This window comes from Tauraco erythrolophus, chromosome 2 (genome assembly GCF_009769465.1).
Source record: "Tauraco erythrolophus isolate bTauEry1 chromosome 2, bTauEry1.pri, whole genome shotgun sequence".
Classification (NCBI taxonomy): Eukaryota; Metazoa; Chordata; class Aves; order Musophagiformes; family Musophagidae; genus Tauraco; species Tauraco erythrolophus.
The window spans coordinates 60,420,488-60,434,107 of NC_141466.1; positions in this window are offsets into that span (position 1 = coordinate 60,420,488).

The following is a 13,620-nucleotide window of genomic DNA, read 5'->3' on the forward strand; positions in this document are numbered from 1 at the left end:
GAAAATTCCCACCAACTGTGGGCTGCATTCAGAAATAAAGTTGGTCTCCCTGTCACAGCCTTTTTCAATGAATTTTCTATTCACAAAAAATTATTTTCATCCAATTTTAGCTGCATTCTTTGGAAAATGCTTATTTTCCTTGGAGAATTCAGATGGAGGAAAAAAAAAAAAAATCTGCGTCACTTCCATGATTGGTGTAGCTGATCCATTGCCTTTCTTGATGTGCGTGATGCTCAGGTAGTGATTGGTAAGGAGAAATGAATCTTCTAGTTTGCTCAAGACAGAAAATAAAAAGCAGTTACAAGAAAATCACATCCTGAGAAAGGAAATGAGCCCGTTTTAACAAGTTTATGAGTGAGAGCTTCGTTATGCAGCACAAAAAAAGAAAACGTGAAAAGCCTGTTGGACTGCATCTGTTCGTGTGATTCCTTTGATGGGAATCTAACTGTGAAGGCTGATCAGAGAGAAAATTTTTATTTCTTTTAAGTAGTAGTTACAAATGGATATTAATGTTCTTCTGCAATAATTGGTGAATATGTTTTGAATAGAACTCTTTCCAGTAAATAAACTAGCATCAATCAGTAACTGCTTAGTGGCTGGTAAGTAGAAGTAGTGTACTAAAATGGATAGGCTCAAGAGAGATATTTTTATAATATTATTATTTAATATTTATGCTATTTAGTCTAGAGAAGAGAAGGCTTGGGCAGTTAGAGTAATCTTAATGTATGTGAAAAGCTTTTGCAAGAAGATGAAGCGTAGGGTTTTTCTGCACTGTTTAGGGAGCAAAGGAGCTGAGCTCAAGCCAGGAAGAGTGAAGATGAAGGGTTGATGGTAAAAGTGGCTCAAGAATTCCTCCTGCACCTCTATGGCCCCTTGCCCAGCCCCAGCTTCAGCTGGTCGTTATCTCAGTTGTGCTGATGTAAATCTGTGTAAAAATAGAGCAGATTGTTCCTATGACCCAGGTTTTTTAATTATTTAAAAAAATAATAATTGTCTGCTAAGTGAGTAGAAGGGAGCTGTGAGCCTGAAAAGTTAACAAGGACCTGGATTACTATCCTCTTTATGGAGACCCTACTATTTTTTCAGTGACTACAGAGCTGTGGCAAGAGTCTAAAATTTCATATAACTTGTCAGTTTATTGGGGATGGGAAAACTTACTCTACTGATCGTCTGAGTCAGTGGCTTCAATAAGGACTTTACTGGGCTATCTACTTGTGTCACAGAGATGTCTCTGACCTGAGAACTTGGGGTGTGGTGAGGAGAAAACACATAGATGATGGAACCCAGCCTTGTACACTTCAGTTGCTCTTGTGACTCTGTCTTGGACTTAAGGGGAGAAGTTGATACCCTCTGTGGTGTTGACCAATATTTTGCCATTGTCTCGCTGGTGGAAAAAATGGGAAGGACCTTTGGGGAGGAAACTAAGAATACATGTCAACAGAGAGTGAAACAACTTCTTACTCAGTATAAGGATCCTTGGGAGCATGACAACGATACAGTCACAGTCTGCCATAAGCAAATTCCACAGCTTCTATCAATCTTTGGCATATTTTTACTAATTTTTATTGGTATAGCCTATTTTGGTATGTGAGCGCTATACAGATATGATTTATCTTCCCAGCAGCACCTTTGTAAGGAAGTGCTAATAATTTCATTTCATGTCTGATTTTAAAAGTCAAAGTGCAAACTAGAAATATTTAATCATCCTCTCTGTGATCTGTTAAATTTGTCATGCATGTATTTGCATACAGTACTGAAAAGGTTTTTCTTGTGTGTTAACTATATTTGTTACCATATTGCTATTAGCATTTTAATTATACAAAAAGAGGTGAGCTGGACTACTGAAACAAAATCCTTATCCTTACCTATACAAAGCATTTCACATGTCAGAAGCAACATATTTTTATGGCTCTGAATTAATCTTTTTTTTTTCCCCCTCGAAACTTTCTTCCAGAGGCAATTTCAAAATCCCACCCTTCCATTGTGATTGGGAATGTTTTTTTTTTTTTTCAATTTCTATGGCAACAAGAAAATTTGTTTTCTGAAAGGCTTTGCACGCAAAAGTCTGATTTCCCTGGGCTCTTCTGAATACATCAGTTTGCATTTTTATCCTTACTAGTGTTTTGAATCTCTGTCCTTAATCCCTTGACTCCATTTAGTTCATTGAAATCCGATCTGTTTCTCCTTAGACAGGACAGACAAGGTTTTTCATGCTTTCTTAGTTTTTCAGATATAATTTGATTCAGTGTGGTGATATCAGAAATACAGCCACATTTCATACATAGAATAGAAGTTCATTTCTTTCCTTAGAGAAGCATTATTATTTTTAAAATTACTTCTAAGCACTAAATGTATTCCAAATCTGGCTTCAAGGTTGTGGAATCATTTTAAAGTCAGGACCTAACTGTCTTTATTATGTTTTGCTTGCATTCATCTGTCTTACTGTGTTTGACATGCTATTCAGACAGTCTATGGGTTTGCTTGAAGAGTGCCTTATAAATAATATAACAGCTACATAATCATTAAACTTTCTGCTAAGTCTCCTGCAATTTTGAACAAAATATTTCAATTAATTTCTGAAGAGATGCCAGACTTCTGTGGTTCATAAAGCTTCATCGTTCACTGTGTGAATGATGAACTCTCATTGTCTTTTAACACTGACCTCACCTGTGCCACTGAATTGTTTATCGTAAGTGCTGTAAAGCTTCAAGATACATTATTTAAATTCAAGCAAACTCTTAAGTTTGAATCTGAAAGAAGAATGGAAAAAGTCAGGGTTATGGCAGTCTTGCTCTTCTGAGCTTTCCCTACCTGTTTAGCTCCTTCCACAAGTATTGCTGAAATAAATTACGTCTCTGTGTCCCACTAGCAAGTGTTTCAACTGTGAATCGTATTGTAAATACTGTTGTGCCACTCTGAGCCCAGCCAGTTTTCTTGCTTAGCGTCTCTCCAGCTGGGCTGGAATATATGCATGAATCCTTAACTGGGGGGGAAAACATTTCTAGTAAGTCCCAAAACCTCCCCGTACTCTATGGACATTCTCCATAAAACAAAGTCAGGCAGCACACATAGCAACTGGCTGTGCAGATCTGCAGTCTTTCCGCTCTTTGATTAAAGGAGAAAAGAATGAGCAACCCTGACATGTGAGTTATTGGTAGCAGGATAAAGCCCGGAGTGAATTAGTGGGGCAGTTCAAACCTTTGAACTCTGCTTTGCCACCACAACAGCTGGAGAACTTTACAAAACTGAAAATGCTGATGCTCTTGGATTGCAGCTTCTGGGTAGCATCTTCAGAGGACAGCTGGTACCCTCGGTAGGTGTTTCCAGCTGCTTCCTAACTCTTTAGAGAATGTTGTGCTCATAGAAGATAACTTTAATTCCATTAAAGCATTAATATGATTTAATTTCCAGCACTGTCTTTTCGGGCAGTTATCTGCAGTCTTTTTTATTTATAGGCTTATGCTGTATTTACCCATGACTTTGGTGAAGTTACTTCTCATTACTAATAACTATTTATATTATATAGACTTTATCAATGCAAATACAATTGAGTTTTCCATTGATGTAGAGATCTGAGGTTAATTATGACTCTGTACTCCTGTTTTAAAGTCATGATAAAACTGGTCTGCATTTTTTTTTTTGCTGTCAATGAAATACAGCCACCTTGTATTCATTACCAGCAAAGATATTTATAAATTTATCTCATTTTTTTTCTTAGTTGTTAGATCTCTTATTGCTTTCCTTGCATGGGTTATCTGAGAAAACTGCATAGGCTCTAAGTTGTGTGAAGATTCAATCTTTATATCTTAATGTGTGCCAAGCAAACCCATCATGTTGCTCAGCTGATTTGAGAGTTGTTTTGCTTTTAGATAAATATTTTTGAGACTGTATCTATTTATGACTTTAGCCTCTTGTGAATGGTTACTGCAGGTCATCTGTTGTTGGTTCAGAAGTATCAGTTAATCGTACAGGAAAGGGAGCATGGGTGAAACTCAATGATTTCTTCCTGTGGGAAAGTAAGCAATCATTTTCGTTCATTTTGAGCTTCACAGATTAGTTCGCTAGAAACTGTATTCCAGGCCATGGCTTTGTAAGTGTTTGAAATAATATTTCTGTGTTCTGAGGGTGTAAAGAAACAATTATTTGTTCCAGCACATATGCTTACTCAGTCTAAAAACTTATCCCTTAATGAATATAGGAAAGCCAATTTCAGTATAAAATCAAATGTCAGGAAAAATATATTGCTCTTTTTGCTTAAGTATCTCATGACTTTTAATGCTTCATTTTCATGTTTGACATATTCAGGTAGGAGGTGATCAACTAATTCTTAAACCTCAGAATCTCCATTGTGTCTCAAGCAAATGTGCATACTTAATAAATACCGTAGGCTTTAGAATAATTCAGAATTATTTGTATCAAAGCATCTTTATTCCTTCTAGACACTTCCATGAAAATATTGTTAGGAGCAGACTGGAAAGCTACATCTCTGGTCGCTGCGAAGGACAGACAGATATGGTGCTGTCAGCAATGGGAATCTAGGGACGTCAAATGGACTTGGGCTGGAAGAAAGCCAGAATCCACAACCCAGTCTAAATCCTCTGACAGGGCACACATACAGGAGAGAGCTGGAGGTCTCTTCTCCTCCCAGCCTTCAGAAAAGCTCTGTCTTTGTTTCTTGGAGATTACCAGCAAGCAAAGGCATTTGTGTGATTCCCTTCCAGAAAGAGTCTCGCTGGGAAGCTGGGAAGTGACTTTGGGAAGTTCAGGGGAAACTCTCTGCCAGGCTGAGGCTGGGGTGGGGGAGCAAGGAGCAAGGACAGGGATCCTGGAGCCAGGAGGTGGAGGGAGCTGTTCAAGCACTTCTTCCTCTGGGAACAAACTCTTTAGACTGGCAAGTGTAGTCTGGAGCCAAGGGGTGACATGATTAGTTAATTATCTCCATGGGCGAGAAAATGAATTTGCAATAATTTTACAATCTGCATCTTTCTGGAACTTCACTTGTTTGTAAACCTGGTCGTGGAAAGGTCCTGTGTCTTATGTTCTAGGTCGTCATGGTTTCTGCATCTTCTCTTAACACAGAGGATAGTATTAAATATATTCCACAGGGCACGTTGGCCTTTCCAGGGGAGGGGAGTGATGACTTAGTTTAATCCTTTGTTAAAAGCAAAAGCAGATCTACTGTATTTTTATATCTCTTTTTTAATGAAATTTATCTCCAAATAATTTTTTTTCTTTATTCTTGAGACAGTGTGGGATAGCAGCACTCCATTCAGCATTAGAAAAATACTATTTTTGTTTACTTTGTTACTTTGTGACTGCTGGCTTTGACAAAACCACAGATTGATTTTATCTGGTCAGCAAATTATTTCCATTCATCTGCAGCCCCGGAAACCTGCTTGGATCTTGGAAACGCGTCTGGTCCCAGTTTCAAATTGAATTGTCTCATTTTTATTTGACGTGAGTGAGTGTGGACACTTATATCATAATTCCATTTCTGTGCATCACAATCTAAGAAGAAATCACTCACCACTTGCCTCTCAGTCCTTTTCCATCCCCAGAACAAACTTTGGTACCTCACTACTGTGACAGTCTGTCTGTTGTAAATTTTCTGAAGAGTATTTACAGCATGGAAGAACTGTGCAGGGGAAACATATGCCTCCTTCTGTGAACTCCTGTTTGCATGCATAAGCTTTCCTTGGGAGCACTGAAGATGAATTTCATTACTGATGTTGTCAGTGAACCTCTCTTTATGTCCAGTGACTACTGTTCTTTGCGAGATCCTTTTAACTGAGTAGATAATAGGAGAATAAGAAGATATTTGACAAGAGTTTGCTATTTGGATCTGGCAGCCTTTTCCATTAGTTAATACTTATACTTGTGAGCTTCCAAGATGTTCCCATTTTTAGGTTCCTAAACAGTCAAATAAGTTGCAGAGTAAACAGAGATTGAAAAGTACCTCTATTTGACATCTCTCTGAACATCAAAGATATTCTTGGTAACACAAAGTCTGAAGGTACATGAATGGGCTCAGCTCATTAGACAACTTCGTTGTAGCCTGATTGATTGCAATTAACTTTTGCCCTCAAACCACAGGGCAGAGAGCCCCAGCTGAGCTCCTCGGGAGGTCGGAGTTAGATGGGACATGGAAAAAGCAGCTGGCAGCAGACAGCCACTGAACAAATGAAACCTTGCTCTGTGTTAGTCAGTCTGAGCTGTGGCAAGGTGGTGGCAGAGGAGGAGTCACTGACCTCTCTGGAATCTTTGCATCCTGTCCTGAGCTTACTAGTGTTTATCAGCCATAGTAGCTGTTTCATTTCGTTTCATTTCATTTCATTTCATTTCAGGACAAGACATTTGTTTTAAAATCTATTTTGACAAGTGCAAATCCTGGTAGAGTAACTGAGAGTCTGAGTACATTAACTGATAAACTGGCTTGGGAATGGCTTATTAGCATAAATATCAAATACGAGGTTTAGCACTGACTAACGGGTAGTCCTTCTAAGTCCCCTCAGTCTGACATACTTCCAGCCTATGACAAAAGGAGCTAGAATATAAAAAAGATAAGTTAAGAAACCTGGTGAGTATGATGATTATAAATGAATTACACAGTAATATATTTTTTGTTTTTCTTGGATATAGATGATAGTAACTGGCATGTCCATGGTTTATCAATATAAGCAGCAAAATATATTGTTACTTAAGGTTTTTGAGGCTTGATGAAACAGATAAGTTTGTTAAACAGGTTGTTTCCCTTAATAACATTTACTTACGTAATAAGATGGAGTAAACTTTTTCTCTTCTCTGCTTCCTTACCTCTGCACTGCAGGACCTGCAAATTGAAATTCTGTAACCTGCCTTATGAAGGGCCGTGGAGACTTGGTGTATATAAGCCTTAAAAATTTGACAAATTAATGTGATTTCTGCAAGAGATTTTGGGCAGTGTTTTTCCATGTTCTCTATGAAAGAGAACAGAATTATTTTGAGAAAAAATATTTCAAAAGAGTGGAGTGTTTGCTTTTCATCTGAGGCATCCAGACTTTTTATTAGCAGTATTAAAATATTTTTAGAGATATGTACCGCTTTGTGAAGCTGATTTCCAACTGATCTGTCTAAGCATGGAAGATGTTATGAAACAGCCTGCTCCAGACTGTCAGTGTGCATCATTAGGCAAAAAATAGATACAAAATAACTCTTCAATTATTCGACAATTGGCTAATATATCTCAAACTCACAATGAATCTCTGACTGGACATGGAACCCAACCACTGTCTTATGTTTTCTTTTGGATTATTGAATAGGAGCAAGAATTGTAGGCAAATAGTTAAAAATTTTGAACACTTTGAAAATAATGTTTTACAGTGATCTCTTGCCTTCTGTGGCCACAAGAGAGGTTTTCCTAAGCAGTCTGATGTGTTAATACTGGTAACTGTAGTTTGTGATGATGATTGTTTCTTGGTGCTGAATGAAGCAGATCATAAAATCAAAATGTCAAGCTATTAGCTGTACTGCTGACTAGCTGGAAATCAACATCTTCACTACACTGGACAGAAACCAGGTTAAGTAACTAATTCATCTGACTGAAAAGCTGGATAGATTCTCCCAGAAGATGGCAGTGCACCTACGAGTCTTGTTCTCCTGCCAGCTTTGCAAGCCATATCATTTCTAGCTGTTTGTTCACTATTAAGTGCAATAACAAAACAAGTAATGGAAGCGACTACAGTTGGGTGTGGATCCCAATGGTACTTTTGATCTTGAAATTTGAAGTGAGCACTAGTAATCCACAAAAGCCTACCCTGTGTAGATGGTGATGGGCTGGATGCTTTTTGGTAGGTTGGGAAGTTACTTTTAGCATGTCGCTACACCCACCAGCATGCTGAAAATTCTCATTCCATTGGAGTTCATCAGATACTCTCTATGCAAAATTCATTGACTATATCCAGAGCTTTAAGATGTATCTGAGTTCTTAAAGTGTCATTGCTCTCAGAGGAATGGATGGATGTAGGATAACAATTACTAAGAAATGGAATTGATGATGAGATTTCAAAGTCTGGCCATGTTAAACCTTTGCTCCACTGTTTCTCACTGAAGAATTTCTTCATTCGGATAGGGATTAAAAGCAGATGTTCAAAAATAACAAAAAGGACCACTTCCGTATTATTTCTAGTCTAAGAGCAATGAGTAATTGCGGTAAATTTAGGGAAAATTCCAGTTCAGTTTCCAAAGCAGGAGTCTAAGTGTGGATTTTCAAACGTGTAATCAATCAGAACTACTTAACCTTTCAAAAATTGATCCACTCACTCCTTATAATTTTATTTATTTCAAAATTAGCAATAGGGAATGCTAATATCTCTTTTTAAAAATCCACCTCTTTTTAAAAATCTATACCTTTAATTTGCAAATAAAACCCTGTAGCTGTTCTGTAGTGCTTGTCTTATGAATTGTTTGATATGCAAATTTGCATGTTTAAATAAGCTCTTTTTGTGATGTACCTGAATGAAGAGATGTTTGTTAAGGAGTGGAGAGGGAAGAGAGGGGGCTTTAGACACATAGCAATGCTTACATGCAAATTTTGGAACTAAACTTTACCACCCATGTTCTGTCTTAGCCAGAATTACTATCAGTAAGCTAAAGCGCATTTAAAGATTTATTCTCTGTAGCTTAGTCTGAAAAAAAAAGTTCTGTTATGGCTCATTTGTAACCATTTATTTAGTTTTCCAAACAGCAAAAATGCACTATCAGTAAAAAAAAATAAAAATTGCAGCTGTTTCTTCAACATAAAGAAGAGACTAAATACAATTGAGTGTTCTTGTTCTGTAGTCCTATATAATTGCATATCCTTGTCCTACTGCTTAGACACTGTGGGTGCTAATTTTACTGAATTAACAGAAGCTGCATCATTTCCTTTGCACGAAACACAAAACCAAGCAAGAAATTAAAATTTAGTTGCTTTTTTTTTCTTTTAGTTTTCAGTTTCCTCTTCCAGTAAGTCGTGGGAGCTGCAAGATATGTTGAGTTCTTAATTTTTTAGATGTCTGCCCTCCATTTTAAAAATGTGTTTGTCTTCCTTATAAAACAAACATCTTCAGTCTCTTTGAGAGCCCGTCTATGATTGAACCTGTCATGACCATAAACTCAGTCAGGCAAAATCTTCCTTAGCATCTGAAGAGACACAGCAGCACCTTCGCAGATGGCCAGCAGACCTGCCTAGCCCATCTTTAATGGCCAAAATGACAACCTGTACATAGTATGAAGAGGGCGGAGGTGACAGATTTGATCCTGTCACTTGTTCACCGGTAAAACCTATTGCCAATATCCACTCCAGCACCTAATATTCCACCTTTAGCTACTGACAAGCATCCTTCCTCTTTGTCAGGAGAGGGCTTACATTAAATCACACAATTCTTTCCCCGGTCACCTTTTTAACATCATTTTGCTGGTGCTTGCACAACTCGAAGTGCTCCTGTGACTGGCTGAGCTTTTGGGTTCTCCGCAGATGCTCATACTGTAACTGCTGGCATTTGCTGCTGCCTTCGTGTAATCTGGATATGCTATGATGTGTAAGTGATACGGCTTGCTATTTCCTTGCTCCTACTGTTTAAAATCTCAATAAAAGTGAAAAACATCACTATAAAAACTGCAAATATCTCAGCTGACTCTTCCACAATAAGGCAAGCTACCTCAGCACCAATAAAATGCTGATATTACTTTCTTTGGGTATTTTTTCCCTGTGTTTCTTAGTGAATTCTCCATCTTTAATCCCACTGATTGAGGTAAAGCCAACCTTGTTATGTCATCTAGAACAGTATTATTCTCTGCCAAATTCTGGGACCCTTGGGCAAGAAAATTCTATTTACATTAGAGGCAATAAAGACATTACTAAAAATGAAGGAAGAATCACAATATGTGGCTTACAGTAGGACCAGTGTCTCGCAGAGAATTTTTCTTTAATTTGTTTTGTGAACTGCATGTGATATAAACAAAGCTGCTGTACTTTCTGTAACTAAACCATTAAAACTGTCTTATATAACAGGATATTTTGATTAAACTTCAAATTCAGGTGCCTAAGATACTGAACTTCAGCTGATACTTTCTTCTACTGTAATTTTGTGTATTTTGAGGATGTTGAAAGGATTTTCACATTTCACATTTTTGCCTGCCTCATATCTCATATGAATCAGCCTGTCTTTCTGAAGTGCTTTAAGAAGTTTGGTTCATAGGACACACTGAAAATATGTAAACTATATTGAAGTCTTTCTGATAGCTCAGTCACAGCTTTATTGTGAAGACAGGAAAATGAAGGGAGCTGAATGCGGTCTTTCTGCAATAATTAGCTGTAACTAATAGCCTAATGTTTACAGTGCTCCCCTAGGAAGCAGAAGAGCCAAGTCTGAATATCCCTTCAGCCAGAGTGATTTCAAACATGCAGCTCCCAGGCCAACCCTCACCCGAAACTCTTCCCTCTGTTGAAACCATATCAATAGACAGCAAAAAAAAAAAAAAAAAAGGGATGCTTCAGTGGGACAGGAGGATCGTGTAGGCATCCTGCAGGCATCATAGATGACTAGCACTTGACTGTCAAGGTTTGTGTTGGCTTGTCCACAATCCTCCTACAGTCCCTGATGGTGTTGTAGCCTCATAGCTTGCTGCTCCTACACTATCCCACTGCCAGCCAACTCTCGGCAGTCCACTGCATCCCATGTCCTGCAAACCAGTCGTCTTATTACTGGTGATATTCTGATATCAGACTGGGTAGCGTGAAGGTCCTGGGAAGGAAACTAGATCCTCACACAACTACGCCACTCTTTTCAGTGCACAATAGACTCATTCTGAAAACAATCTGGCCAAAACTTCCGTCCTAGATAATCCTCAAGGATTTTGTGGGACTGCACACATCTCTGTTGATCCAAAACCAGAGTTCACTGAAAACAGCTAGTCTATGAACACAGGTACTAGTTTGGCTGATGACTGGAAGCAGAGTCAAGTAGATACACAAGCTATACCACGTATTTTGAATACACTCTAAGACTGCAAGTACACCACCAAACATCTTTAAGCCTCAAAGAAGATGTTGTCTCAATACTCCTTATGGAGGACCTGGCTATGTGTGGGAGCTCTCACAATTGTCTTGTCATTACCCTTTTCATAAGCCATTTCATTACCCTTTTCATTACCCTTTTTCATAATCTGTCTTTTCAATTGAAGGTGCAGACAAGCGTCTGCTGTGCTGTCTAACCTTGGAAAATATTCACTTTTGTGAGTAGCTCCTACTCAATAGACAACATGTGTCCGGCAGAGAGCTGAATTTCAGCTTTTTCCTGCTGAGTTCTATAACCACAGTTGTTGTCCCAGGTGGGCAGAATTTCCACAAGGTGCTGAGTTTTCTCCTAGAAGCATTCAGTGCACTGTAGAGGGAAGAGGAAGCTTGGACGTAGCTATGACATTGTCTGCACTAATCTGTGCAAAGATCGAGTGGCTGCCTTCTCATCCTGATGATCAGGGTACAGGAGGAGTTGAAGAGCTGCTTTCCTTCCCAAAGCCGTGTGTTCCTGGCCCTGAATAAAATGTGTGGATAAAGTGTCTTGCAAGCCCTGAGCTGTTACTTCACGAGATGCGAGTTGACAGATCAGAAGTCAGCTTCATGCTTCTCTGGTCTTTTCAGTATGGATTCTGAGGAAGTCTCTGAAAAAGGGTGTCCTGGAGGGCATCATCTTTGCTGGGCAGAAAAGTCAGGCAAGGGATTCGGGCTGGAAAGACCTGCAAAAACGGTGAGTTGACTAAGTGGTAAGTCTGAGTTCAAGCCTCCTGAAAAGCAATGACATGAACCAGATACAACATACCTTCAGCCATGGGACTTGGAAATCTTGAGTGTAAACATGCACAGACCTAGTGAGAGCTATATGGGCTTAGGACTCAAATTCAGGAACAAGGTCTCTTAATGGAAAACCCGTTGAGAAGCTATGTCACAACATAGCATTTATATCCAACTATAGATATGTTTAGGCAGGGAGAACATTAGGAGGGTGGCGAGGGAGATATAAGTCACTTGCAAAGCCCTTTTTGTTAATGAAAAGGCCTGGATGATATTGAAAGAGCTGTTTGGGCAGCTCTTCTGCTATGCAAGTCTTCTGTTGTGGAGCAACTGTAGCAAAGCACTAACCTAACACCTTTCTTTAATCAAGGCCCTGAAATGACCATATGCATCTGTCTCCTTTTCTCATAGGCTACATTTTTTGATTCATCTTACCTAAACAGCTTATTAATTAATTACAGATTGATCTCGATACACATACACACATTTCTCTAAGAAGTGTGGAGCAAGATGCTCAGATCGTGTAGAAACAGGAAATTCTGTGAAGATTTGTGTGCTAAAGAATGAATCTTGCTGACTGATATAAATCAACCATATAGCTTGTCAGGTTAAATACAAGAAGTATAGTAATAGTATTGAATTTGTGTGTTGAATATTTAATTTATTTTTCATCTCAAACTAGTTTTCTCCTCAACACTAGGAATGAGGTGAATTATAGAAGGAAGATCTGAATAATTAATATAGTCTGTGACGTTCAAAGGACACTCAATTTGGCCTATTTGAGGCTTTCAGTACATTTGTTTCCTTATTGCCACAGAGGAGATGTAGATGCTCCCATCTTAAGTGACTATGGTGCAGTATTTTTGGATCTAGGTAGCTCAGTCTTTTGAATGGCTATTTTAGATTCTTAAGATCACTTTGGATTTGTCCCTATATATTTAGGGTTATAAATAACTCTCAGGACAAGATGAATTCTTATCTTTTCCCAGTGAATCACCTTCAGGTTTCAATAAATTGAAGTGCAGTTACGCTGCAGAAGGAGGGAATACTGCATTGTTGATAGAGCGATTTTGCTCTGAATTTCGGCGTGTGGGTCTGCATTAAATTACTGCTCTGACAAAGTACCAATCCTGTCTCTGGAACCAAAAGTGCTGAGTAAGTTAACAATTGAAAAGGAAGGCAATTGCATTTCTCCTCTTTGAATTGAAAGTAGAGAGTTTAAGAAAGGCAGCGTATCAGAGCATTCTGTCTGGAATACCCATTGCAAAACATAAGGATGATTTTTAATTATTATTATAGCTTATGTTTTATTTGCATGTACTTATACATATACATGTACATGCATGTATACATAGAATTTATATATATTTATGCATGAGTATCACTGTGTATAAGTACATGCATGTATACATAGAATTTATATATATTTATGTATGAGTATCACTGTATTTAACTAATTGACTTAGTACCTGCACATAGGATAAGCTTCTACTCTGAAGCACCCTTTAAAGTGTTTCTTTCAATTTCATATAAATGGTTTGATAGCAGAGAGTTTTCAGAAAATCCTTGATTCAGCACAAACTGTAGAACTAAGCTGGTTGAGTCCATGATGGTCCTATTTCACGGTGCCCATATACATGGTGTTCATGATGTGTTTTATTTTTCACATGTATTGTGGTAGCAATTATAGATACTGGACAAAAACTACTTCACCTTATATTGACAGTTTTTATCAATTGCCAATATTGTATCGATAATACTGACAGAAAGTAGTGGGAAGAGTTAAGAGAGATTTTTTTTTCATAATCTAA